A 13,742-nucleotide genomic window follows, 5' to 3' on the forward strand; every position below is an offset into this window, starting at 1 on the left:
CTGCTTTGTTTGTAAACTAGCTCCTCCTAAATTTTCTTTTATCGAATTTTTGGATGTGTGGTGTTGGTTGTATTTACTGCATACTAATGAAAATGTAGATTCACAAGTATATGTAGCACGTGGGCAACAAACTTACGATAGGACGTAAACAAGACACTTCAACAAGGCGAAAATATAAAGGAACAAAGATAATCATTACAGATGCTAGAAACAAGCAATTTTACCAACACATACAATATATCCTACGAAGAATCGCTGGAAGCAAAATTTTTCAAGCTGTTTTGCGAAATACTGATATTTTCCCGTAATTTAAACAACGAGAGCGTGGCAGCGTATACATCTGACTGTAACATTTGGTATATAGCGGTCATTTTTCATTCTAATCCTAATGGAGTATATATCCGGGTAGTCAGGAAAGACTATAGAATTTAATAACTCAATTAAAAGAGATTCGATTCTTTCCGTCATTCAAAAGTACCCTGTGTCAAGGATGTTCTGGTGACTGCTATGAGACAAGAGAAATGAATTAATCAGTTTACTCTGAATAACAACAGACGCGAAATACGTTCAAGTGCCACGAGAGGATAGCAACAACTGTGTATGATCACAGAGCCGGCATATGAAAGCCCACATCGCCAAATCAGTCAGCGCCCATCGCACCAACAGAATGACGCCCAATATAAGCCTGCTGGTTGTCGTCCAGCGGATCTGCGCCGAAGACTTGTCAGTGACGTGCAGTTCGTACCCGCCTACGTCGTCCAAGGCGAAGACGACAGCCTCAAACGAAGGTGAAATACGTAAGTTATGTGCTGTGAAGCAGCAGTAGAAATGGCTCACAATAGATGTCCGAATAATCTAAGGCAACGGTTGTCTAAATATGTGATTTATTTAATTTAAATGCCCAACATATATCAAGAAGTTAACAGCTAAATACCAAATTTTACAAACAAGGAGAACACAAATCACTATTTCGGTGGAATTTATATGCTAACCTACAGAGCACTGAGAGCTCTAGGTGGAAACAAGGTCCTGGAGTAGACAACACTCCCTCACAGCTGCTGATAGCCTTGGGAGAGGCAGCCATGACAAAACTACTTCATCTGGTGTGCAAAAATCTGTAGAAGTCGTATACATGTACAGACAAGCAAATCAAAATGTCCACGGGTGTACAGCCGGTCTACAGTGTCCAACGGGCACAATATTTCGGCGATCATACATGTCGTCGTCATCAGGTAAACTGACGGACTGAGCTCCTGTGAAAGTGCCAGCACGGAGATCCGTACGCTATGGCTGCTCAGAGGGAACTGGGTTCGGTCGCGGCGGCGGCTGATTTAGATACCCTCCGCCCGCGGCGCGCTCCCTCTGCTGTCCGCGCCCCGCGCCACGGTCGCGCGGTGGAACAGATAGCGACGGCGTCTGAGATGACGTCGGAGTGATGGCTCTGTCCGCCGTGGTCGTCACAACTATACGTTTGCTCGATTTACTCTTGATTAACCTAATCGCTGGTTCCCAAGCCTTGCTAAGACTATAGCCACAGTCACGGTTTATGAGGTCGTCATTGGTGCGAATTTCGATGTCCCAGTATCTCGACGTCTGTACCAGAATCCTCGTGCGTTCATACTCCATAGCGTGATTTTCCCACAAACAGTGTTCAGCGACCGCCGACTTGCTCGGATACATCAGTAGGCCTCTGGTGTTCACGGCATCGATCCTCGACGGTACGCATCGTCTGACCAATATACGATTTGCCACATTGACACGGAATCTGGTACACGCCGGCCTTCCTCAAACCGAGGTCATATTTGGCGCTCCACACCAGGAGGGTAAATTACCTTCCCTTGACGTCTTAGTCAAGAGAAGGGTTGATGGCACCCTAGGTGGCCAAGGTAGGGTATGGTAAGCGCGAAGACAAGCAGTAATATTCTCGCCGTGTGTGGGCGAACATTATCTTGCTCAAATGTAGGTCAGGATGGCTTGCAAAGAAGCGCAACAAAACGGCGGGTAAATGTATCACTGTGTTAACAACCACCACCATTAAGTACGAACGTCATTCCACTCGTATATTACGGAGAGTCATATGTTTGACAATATGTGTTCGCTGCTTCTATAGTCTTCACTGCGGTTAGTGGCGGATTACCTTTAATGTAGGTAATACTACATGGACAATATAGACGGATGTCCATTACATTTATGTTAGTACGTATGTGAAACACGGATTTATATTTTTCTTGTTTAAAGAAAGTAATAATCTAATTATGTCTTCCCAGAACACGTGCAAAGCCTCAGAATCTTCGCAGTGAACTGCAGAGGTTGCTTATGACTTTAACATGAAAGTGCGATATGAGATCAGTAACAAAAAAGGTAAACTAAGTCTCATGGAGATGCGTGCAACGTGCATGAAATGTCTCCATTTTCCGTCAAATTTTACCGCAAAATTAGCATAACCGTGTTAGGCAGTACCTTTAAAAAAGCAACCATTATGCTCCTGACTTCGTCGAGCATTAGGTAGAGGCCAGACCTACATTAACCTGAGCCTGAAAAGCCGGGAGATGGTGGGCGCTTCTTTGCCGGCTGCCGCATACACGGGGTGAGTGGGAGAGCGGAAATCCCTCGCCGCGGTGCGTGAGTTGGGAGGCGGGGCGGAAAGTGGCGATTCCCGCCTAGCGGCTCGTCTGCCCCGTTCTCTGCTCTTCCCGGAAGCCGGGAGCGGATGAATAATTCACGGCGGCGGTGATGAGGTGGCGGGTGACAGGCGAGCGGGGACCTCGCGGAGGCGACGCGGCCTCCTGCAGCGACCGACTACACGCCTCGCCGGCTCCTCGCCAACTGTGTCGCCTTGATTCTTGGCGCCGTTGGCTCCCAGCTGTGTGTGCTGTTGCCGATAAAGCCACTCCTTGGCCGACGCGGGAAGAGTCGGATAAGGCGTCGGAGTAGCTTTAGAGGGGAGTGGGGCTTCACTTTTACGGCCGATCAGCCAGGGTTACGGTTTTCGTGGTGTCCCTGAATGCCCGTTATACATATTACTTAACCGAATTTGTGGCTCGATTCGCGACTCCCTACCAGGAAGAACTCAACAGATCGGGTCGGAATCGATTAATGCAAAAGTGCGCTCCGCAGTACAATTAAATGGTCATTTATTCGAAATCCAATAACTACATCCCATTGCAAGGCAGAAATTTGAAATTTGGCTCTGGAAAGATGCAAAACCATGGCGCTCTGCGACGTCACCCTCGACGCTACTGTAGCGGCACCACCGTTTAGGATAGGGAAAGTTAGTTTTGTGCTGTACTATGTGCGCAAGTTACAGCCAGGTGTAGGCCAGATTGCAGTGAGTTACACATACCAACAGTTACAAAGCGGAATAGAGGCCACAGGGCCGTCAAATTGTTGAAAGAGTATACATTGTAGTTTTGCAAGTCGTAAATCACAGGCAGAAGGGGGCCACTGGCCAACCTAGTGTGTTATTATGCGTGAAGTGGCACGTGTCGCAAAACAGAGGCGCACAGCCGTGTATAAATAGGTGCAGGTTTCCAACGAGATTCATTCAAGTGTGGCAGCTCTCCTGAATGGTGGGGCATGTCACACCATCAGCTACACGCAGGAGCAGATGGGACGCCAGCGTTAGAGACCACGGCGGGTCACTGGTTCGACTCTCTGAGGCCGACGCGGGGTCCGTAACCAGCTAGCAGCGCGCCGCTCCACGGCTCGCTATCGCGGGCAGTCGTCCTGGCTTCCAACACATGCTGGAGGCATCCTGAGGCGAGGGCCACAGATTCAGACTCCGAATCACAGGCGCTTGTTGTCGCTGCGATCTTAGCCACGCTGGCGAGAAGCATGCAGGTGGCTGCCTGCGGATCACACCGAGCGGCGCTGAATCGGCAAGGACACAAACCAGCGAGTCAACTGCTGGTATCCTGACAATGCCGCAACTCTGCTCCCGTACAAGGCCGACACACAGCAGGGTTTGCACAGGTCACTGATCCAGCCATTCCACACCAAGCCGTTTTGCAGACAGCAAAGTGGTGTACTCAGCATTGCAGGGCCCAGTGACGCAGATCGAGAGGAATGGGGGCACTGTAGATGGAAACTACAAATCACTAGGAAAGCTGGGACGAGTCGTAATATGGTGCCTTCTACCTCTTCCCGCTACATTTGGTATTGCTGTTACATTAGGTGGCAGAAGTTCCACTACACTACACACAGTAAGGTGTAGACATATACCGAAAGAAGACCAGGCTCAAAAGTTTACATGAGCTCTAAGATGGTTTAATGATGCCATAGTGGCACCACATTTCACCATTATTCTAGCCAACGCCACCTTTTAGACGCCTCACATGGTGGGAATGCCGTCACACCCGCTCTTATCCCCGTTTCACCCCTCCACTTGACGTCTTTGTGATGGAGTTCAGGACCACTACACTCACCGTTGAGAAAAACACGCCAGACACACCGCCGGTCAGAATCAACAAGAAAATTCCTCAGGGTGTGTCATAAATGGCGTGTCAGTGAAACCATCCCATCCCATGGTGCGTTTATTTTCACTGATATCGCGGTCTAAAGCGACAGTTCTCAGTCCATAGAGCAACAGGGTGACGTTTTTGACCACCTCTGACACTGCTGAAACCCCTTGGACGATTCAACCATTCTGCAAGGACATCTTTAACCTGCAACTACCGAGTGAGGTGGCGCAGTGGTTAGCACACTGGACTCACATTCGGGAGGACGACGGTTCAAGAGTGACCGACCACTCGTTGGACAAGCAAGACTCTTTCAAACATTCGATTCCCCATGGGGCCAGAAGGCGCTAGTTAGCAACGTAGCGCCTCTCAGCTAAGGGATATCGAAATGGTTGCCTGTCACACCCGCGGCTAGAAATCAGTGACTGTTTATCTGTGTACAGGAACATCTTTAAAGTGTAAAAAAAAATGCGTAGTAGCACTGAGGGTGTTGTCGAACCAGTGTCTTAGAGGTGCGGATTGCCATTACATTCACGAGTCTGTCAATGTCGCCCCCCCCCCCCCCCCCCCACGCGCATGGTCATGCTACAGGGAGAAGATTATGCATAAACACACTTTTATGATTCAGATCACGTTCAGATTTCCTCGAATGGTTTAGAACGGTCCCTGGTGATTCTACCCCGCACAGCATAACAAAAATTACGCTAGTCTTGCACTCCAAAGGGGCGGGATCGCATTCAGTGGAGTTGAAAGCTCACGATGTCCTTAGTGAAGAGTTTTTTTGGCCTGTGGGGGTGGTAGGGGGGAGGGACGGTTGCACTGGCAATCAACTCCCCAAAGGGAAATGTAGGCGCCACTGGAGCCCTTTCCGACATCCCCCTGAGGCTTTTCTTGTCGATTCTGTGCCACGGTGTGTCTGGAATGTTTTCCTCGGCCACCTATAAGAAATGAAATGATCGTATGGCATTGAGGGCTAGGAGTTCGGCCGCCGAGCTGCAAGTCTTCTCAGTTGACCCCAAGATGAGCGACCTGCGTGTCAGTGATGATGAAATGGTGAGGACAACACAACACTCACTCCCCGAGAAGAGAAACTATCCGACCTGGTCGGGAATCGAACCCGGGCCCACTGCGTTGCAGTCAGATGCACCGACCGCTCAGCTCAGAGGGCGTACCACCCCTAAGAAAGTCGTGTGGTTTCGATGGTGAGCGTCGTAATTCTGAGCTCCATCGCAGAGGCGTCAAGTGTGTGACAGGAGGTGTGACGACTTTCCCATCTTATGAGACGTCCACGTACCCTTTGGACGGAATTGTGGTGAAATTTGGTGCCAATTTGACATGACTAACCCAACTTACACGTCACATAAGCTTCTGAGCTCTGGCCTTTGTTTTGGATGTGTCGCCACTTTGCCGTCAGGAGCGTCGCCACGCCTGAGGGAGTCGTCGCAGGAGGGAGCAACGTCTTTGCACCATTACAGACGAAGCTTGAAGGCGTCTTTGAGACAAATTTCAAATAGGAGACAGTTAAGGGGATTCGAAAAAGAGACCCTTTCATTGAGTAGCACGGTATAATTTCTGGAGAAAGACCAAGTGTCTCTTCTAGGGGCGTTATTGTTTAAAATTCATATAAATGATCCAGTCGATGGCGTCGGAAGCTCGATGATGCTGTTCGTAGACATTGCTGTTGCCTATGTGAAGACTGCCACGCCAGAAAGACCTGCAGAGAGTCAGCGGTTTGTCCAGAGACTGGCATTCGATGCTGAACATAAGTAAATTTAATGTTTTGTGGATAAATAAGCGAGGATACCTGTTAATGTTCGACTATACTACTGGGTACCTAAGAGAAAACATCCTCAGCTATTTGAAGTGGACAGACCACATTATACAAACTGTAGATGAATCAGATGCCGAGCTGTGATTCTTTGAGAGATCCCTAAGGAAATATAATTAATTCGCGAAATAAGTGACGAAAGGGAAAGGAAGCCATAGAATCAAAGTTCCGAAAGTACAGCAAGAGGACCAAGAACAAATGAGGGATCTGACTCTCCCATTCGAAATATCTGAATTAAACAAGGCTATTAAGGAGAGCAAAACTGGTAAAGCATCCGGTCTAGATGACATCCGTATGGAGCAAATCAAGAATTTCGGCCCAGAAACAAGAAAGTGGATCCTGCAGCTTTTCAACAACTGCATGAACCAGTACCAAATACAAAAGATCTGGCGAAAGAGGAGGGTGATAGCTCTTCTGAAACCTGGAAAGGAAGCAAATCATCCCAAGAATTTCAGACCAGGTAGCCCTTTGAGTCACCTCTATAAACTGTTCGAACGTATGATTCTGAATAGAGTTGTTGGGTTGTTTTTGGGGAAGCAGACAAGACAGCGAGGTCATCGGTCTCATCGGATTAGGGAAGGGCGGGGAAGGAAGTCGGCCGTGCCCTTTGAAAGGAACCATCCCGGCATTTGCCTGGAGCGATTTAGGGAAATCACGGAAAACCTAAATCAGGATGGCCGGACGCGGGATTGAACCGTCGTCCTTCCGAATACGAGTCCAGTGTTTAACCACTGCGCTACCTCGCTCGGTACATTCTGAATAGAATCCTACCAGTAATAGACCCTCTTCTCATACCCGAACAAGCAGGATTTCGACCAAACAGAAGCTGCACAGGGCAACTTTTGAATCTCACTCAGTTTATAGAGGATGGTTTTGAAACCCGTCAAGTAACGGGCGTGGTCTTCGTGGATCTCACAGCAGCGTATGATACTGTCCATCATCGGTTACTCCATGCAAAACTATACAATATGATCAACAACGCCCACCTTGTTAGACTACTCAGAACCCTCCTCCAAGACCGCAGGTTTTTTGTTGAATTTCAAGGACAACGCAGTCGCTGGAGAGCGCAGAAAAATGGTCTACCTAGGGAAGCGTCTTGGCTCCACTTCTCTTCAACATCTATACCAACGACCAGCCATTGACCCCAGGCACAAGGAGATTCTTATATGCAGATGACCTAGCCCTTGCTACGCAGAGCTCATGCTTTGAAAGAGTGGAAAGAAACCTGACAACAGCACTTAGAACACTGTCAAGCTACTACAATCGGAACCACCTCAGACCAAACCCTTCGAAGACACAAGTGTGTGCCTTTCATTTAAGGAACAGGGAAGCTAATCGTGAGCTACATATTTCCATGGTCAGGCATTCAACTCCAGCATCATCACGCACCTAAATACTTGGGAGTCACTCTCGATAGAACTCTGACATTCAAAACTCACTGCAAGAACACCAAAATGAAAATCTCCGCTCGAAACAACCTAATTCGCAAACTAGCGGGGACATAGTTGGGATCGCATCCACAAACTATTCGCTGTTCTGCAATGGCACTGTGCTTTTCTACTGCTGAATATGCTTCTCCAGTCTGGTACAGGTCATCTCACGCCAGACAAGTAGACATTGCTCTCAACGAAACCTGCAGCTTGATCACAGGTTGCTTAAGACCTACCCCAACTGATAAGCTCTACTGCCTGGCTGGAATAGCGCCACCATGGATACGCAGAACTATGGCTGCCAACAAGGAGAGATTGAAAGTGGAACAGGACAGTGCCCATCCACTGCACGGACATAATCCACCATAGCAGCGGCTGAGATCGCGAAAGAGCTTCCTGAAAACATCTGAGAAGCTCACCATTTCACCAGAGAAGACAAGGCTGGAGTTATGGAAGAAGTCGACGCCTCACCTGCAGACGCCAGAAGCTGAAGAACTACCACCTGGACACAACGAGAGCTGGCTGGTGTGGATGTCTTTAAGCAGATTACGATCAGGAGTTGGACGATCCAGAGACAACATGAAGAGATGGGGCTTCATAACAGAACATACGTCCTGTGATTGTGGACAAGAACAAACCACAAGCCACATGCTCCAGTGCCTTTTGTGCCCTACATCCTGTACGAAGATTGATCTCCTGCAAGCCACTCCAAGCGCCTTGGAGGTTGCAAAGTACTGGGCACATGTAATATAAATACAATTTGTGTATATATATGTACATATTTATTGATGTGTATGGCTTCTGTAAATTTTTATGTTTCTGATTCGAGAATATAATATAGTGATGAAACACCTTTTGGTCGATCCTTGGGTACTGGTTATATGTGTGCTACCCTTAGCAGGTTTGGATCAGCAGAAGACAGAGAGAGAGAGACGATCCGGCGAAGAGCGGCGCCCTTTCGTCACGGGAGCGCGAGAGCGTTATGGAGATGCTCAACAACCTTCAGTCGCAGGCGTTACTACACTCATGCTCATAAATTACGGATAACGGCAGAATGTGGTGCCACACAACGTGGCACTACACAAAACTGGTGCTAATAGCTTAGGAACATAGGGAACACACACGGCACAGATCTGTAAGTCCGCCGTATTAGTGATAAGTTGAGAAAACCATCCCGAAACACATGTGCTACAAAACTTCACTGTTTCCTGCTCATGTACCCCGACATCAATATGGGATATGATCACCATGCACGCGTACACATGTCGCACAACGGGTGGGCATACTCTGGATCAGGTGGTTGAGCAGCTGCTGGGTAATAAACTCCCAATCTCACACCAGTGCCTGTCGGAGCTTCTGAAGTGTCCTAGGGGTTTGAAAACGTGCAGCGATACGTCGACCGAGAGCATCCCAGACGTGCTCGATGGGGTTTAGGTCTGGAGAACAGGCAGGCCACTCCATTCGCTTGATATCTTCTCCTTCAGGGTACTCCCCCACGACGGCAGCTGGTGGGGCCGCGCGTTATCATCCATCAGGAGGAAGGTGGGACCCACTGCACCCCTGGGAAGGAGGACATACTGGTGTAAAATGTCCCGATACACCTGGCCTGTTACAGTTCCTCTGTCAAAGACATGCAGGGGTGTACGTGCACCAATCATAATCTCACCCCACACCATCAAACCACGATATCCGTACAGGTCCCTTTCAAGGGCATTAAGGGGTTGGTATATGGTTCCTGGTTCACGCCAGATGAAAACCCGGCGAGAATCACTGTTCAGACTTTACCTGGACTCGTCTGTGAACACAACCTGGGACCACTGTTCCAATGACCATGTACTGTGTTCTTGACACCAGGATTTACGGGCTCTCAGGGATCAGTGGAATACACCTTGCATGTCTGTTCAGTCGTCTGTAGACTGTGTCTGGAGACAATTGTTCCAGTGGCTGCGGTAAGGTCCCGAGCAACGCTACCTGCAGTACTCCGTGGTCGTCTGCGGGCACTGATGGTGAGATATCGGTCTTCTTGTGGTGTTAAGCACTGTGGACGTCTCGTACTGTAGCGCCTGGACACGTTTCCTGTCTGCTGGTATCGTTGCCATAATCTTGAAATCACACTTCGTGGCACACGGAGGGCTTGTGTTACGACCAGCTCTGTTTGACCAGCCTCCAGTCACCCTAGTATTCTACCGCTCATAACGTCATCAATGTGTGTTCTTTGAGCCATTTTCAACACACAGTCGCCATTAGCACGTCTGAAAACGTCTCCACACTTACTAGCTGATCCGTACTCTGACATGCACCAACACACCTCTGCGTATGTGGACTGTTGCCAGCGCCACCGAGCGACGACCGCAGGTCAGATGCACCGCATGGTCATACCCCGAGGTGATTTAAACCCACAAACCGCCCACTAGAGCGTTGTTTCACCATGTATCAACATTATCCTTAATTTACGAGCATGAGTGTAGAAAGGCGTTGTCTATGATTGAGTGGTTTACTACGAAAATTTCGAGGTCATACGTTCCAAGAAGAAGTGAGTAACATGCCATCTTTCCCCACATACACCGTCCATCCAGAAAGTTCCTACGCTGATTTTACTCCTGGCGTGTAAACCAAGTAAACGCCGTTGGTTCGGTGGCAGCTTGAATAAACAAGTGTAAACAACAGAGGAGCATTCGTCCAACAAGTTGCGAGTGTTAAGTGGTGTATGTGCTGCTGCACGATGTCAGCGTTGCTGTCATACAAATTGAAATGGGGCAAAGCCTTACGGCAAATTGAAAAAGAGTGGTAATATATCCCTTCCCTCGAAAATTTCTCTCCTTGATACCTTGTCTACGTTATCACAGACGACGTGTCACTTATCATTTGTACTCAGATTGTAGTACACGCGAGATGCCTGTTTGCTTCCACCACCCTGAGTGGAATGCATAGATTCTAATTAATGTTCACCAACCTACACTCTTGTGTAGTAGTTGTCCCCTGTTCAGATAACTGCACGTTGGTCGTGAATCTGTGATCTTGAGCCTGTAATAAACTCTGAGCGAGAAGTTGATATTGGGTAAGTAATTAAATTTCAATTACTTTATTTATACAAGATGTCATTCGCTTTTTGTATTTTCAGAATAAGAGAAACAGCGCAATTATACTCCACTTTATGAGTCACAAATCATTTCAATTTTTCACACGTTTATAATAAACTAAACAAAACAATGAACTGCACATTTGCGTATTTACCATACGAGACTGCCGAACCAGCTCTGATTTACAAGCTCTACATTGCTAATTGAGTCACAACGACCGCAGCAGACAACTTGTCTGTGCTCCGAGGCTGCCGAACCGGCTATGATCTTACAGCCGAACCAATTCACCTGAAGATCTGCGAAGAGCTTCGTCTGTCTTTTCGTTTAGCAGTTACTCACGATATACGTACAGTACACACCATCTGTCATCGGTATCTCATACCTAATTACGTCATCTTGCCAATGCTGCCTTCTCAACTGCTCTAAGAAGAGTTTCTTGTATCCTAATATGATGGCTGTAAAGCCAGAAATATTACAACCTCTAAATGAAGTTATAAAGAGTTCAAGACATTTTCCAGAATGTTTTGAAGAAGAAAGAAGGGTGCGTAATGTTGCACACATCGACTCCAGAACAGGAAGAAGAACACGTAGACAAATGCTGAGGCTTGAATAAAATGTACAATTGGAGATTTTTTTGGTGATGGAGAGGGAGGGGGGGGGGGGGGGCTAGAATCATCACGGGCGACAAGACTTGATGTCAATACGAACCTACCGCAAAACTATACAGTGTGGAAATTCACAGGAAAAGTCAACTCTTGACGAAGTTACCGACATTCAAACCAATATGACGTACAAGTTGATCAACATCCCAAAGAAGTACTTTTCTGACAGATTCAGATGGTTGTACTGTATGAACGTTCTCTACGTTGTACCCTTGTGGGAGAGACTATGTAGAACACCTGCGGTAGTAAAACCACCGTTTTAACTTCCTTTATTTTTTATTAATCTAGTCTCGCAACATTCTGAATTAATGGGGTAGGCCTACGCCACACGAAATGAACATGACAAGAAAATCAGAGAAATATGATCTCGTGCGGAGTTTTACCGATAATTGTTGTTCCTATGCACACTGGACGCTCATTTGCTTGGACAGCGTCTAGTCTTCGTCTCACCCACCACACTTGGCATTTTTGCGATTTTCCTAAATCTCTTGAGGTAGATACTGAGAGGGTTTCTTGTGCTTCATCTCTAATCACCTCGCCGTCGACAGGACGATAAATCCTAATCTTACTTTCTTCTATTCTTCCTCACTCCTCTCTCACTCGCCCTACATGTAGCGCCGCTACAACTGTAACAGTAAATCTGTGAGAATATGTGATGGAGTATCAGATAGCTGGCAGGTACAGGGTGTTTTCATTTCGGTTATAGCAACCATGATGTTACGTTATTGCGAGGCGTGTCAGGCCACCTGGGTGAAATCTGCCAGTGCAGTGGCAGCGCACAGTTCTTGCTTTGCAGACAAGGGGAGCACTCCACCTGCGCGTGTCAGTGTCGTTGCCGAGTACGTGACTAGAAGCCGCACTTTAGCATAGCAGCTACACTACTGTCTTGAATAAATAGCTGTCGATTTTGAAGCAGATTAATACGCAGCCCAGCAGTTCCACTAGAACGCAAGGGCTATGTTAGACAGGGATATGACATGGAGTCGCCAGCAGCAGTCACAAGTTCGAGTCTCGCTCGCAGTACCAGCTTTCTGCACTAAGTTCGCCATCCAAACTTATTGCCACAGCGCAGTAGGACTTCGTGACTCATTCCAGCACCATTTTCATACAACGTCCAAGAAATGTTACTGATGGCGGAAGTAAGGGTGTGCGGCGTCTATTCAAAACATTTCGGAACATTCGTAATTTCGCTCCAACGGTATATTGGAACGAAAAGAGATTGGCGTCCCTGCACACGCCTGTGTGTAAAGTGCAGCTGCTGGGCGTTTCATTGTTTTACGTCTGTTAGTTACTGTTCAGTGCCATATTGAGTAGAGCGTTGCGTCGCACAATTTGCGAATTTCGAGATGGCAGAGTTAGAGGAGCAAGGCGTTTGATTAAAATTTGCATGGAACTCAATAAAACTTTTACTGAGATACACCGAATGATGCAGGAAGCCGACGGTGATGACTGCTTAAGCCGTACTCGGTGCTACGAATAGTTCACACGGTTTAAAAATGGCCCTCGTTTCGACGTCTACCGAAGATGCGCATGTCAGTAACGTCAACGAAATTGTGCGAGACAATCGAAGACTGACTGTCCGAGAGATTGCTGAAGAATGTAGCATTTCAGCTGAATCAAGTCATAAAATCCTGACACGGTAACTTGGAAAATATCGTGTTGCCGCCAAGTTCGTCCCACGACTCATGAGTCAAGACCGGAAAGATTTTTGCCTCGCAATCTGTTGGAAGGTGTTCGATTGCGCAAATGAGAGCGAGATGTTCCTAAAGAGAATCATTACTGGTGTGGGTCTACGGTTATGATATTGAGAGCAATGTTCAGTCTTCACAATGAGTCGGAAAGGCTCTCCAACACCAAGAAATCCTCGTCAGTTAGGTCAAATGTCAAAGCCATGCTGATAGTTTTCTTTGACCTTGAAGGATTAGTTCACCATGAATTCGTGCCACAGCGAGAAACTGTTGATCGGCGGTACTATCGGCACTTGTTGCGACGCCTGCGAGAAAATGTGAGAAGGAAGCGGCCTGAAATGTGGCGAGACAATTCATGGTTCTTGCAGCAAGATAACGTATCCACACATTCATCCCTGTTGGGCGTGACTATTCCACAAAAGACAAAATCACTGTGCTGCCTCATAGTCCGTGATCTCCAGACCTGGCCCCTGTGGACATTTTTAACAAAGTTGAAAACCTTGTTGAAACGACGAAGATTTGCAGCGATAGGCGAAATAAAAGAAAATTCGCAAACGGCGCTTCGCACGAGCCAGCAAGTGGCGCACAAAGAGTGCT

This window comes from Schistocerca nitens, chromosome 8 (genome assembly GCF_023898315.1).
Source record: "Schistocerca nitens isolate TAMUIC-IGC-003100 chromosome 8, iqSchNite1.1, whole genome shotgun sequence".
Classification (NCBI taxonomy): Eukaryota; Metazoa; Arthropoda; class Insecta; order Orthoptera; family Acrididae; genus Schistocerca; species Schistocerca nitens.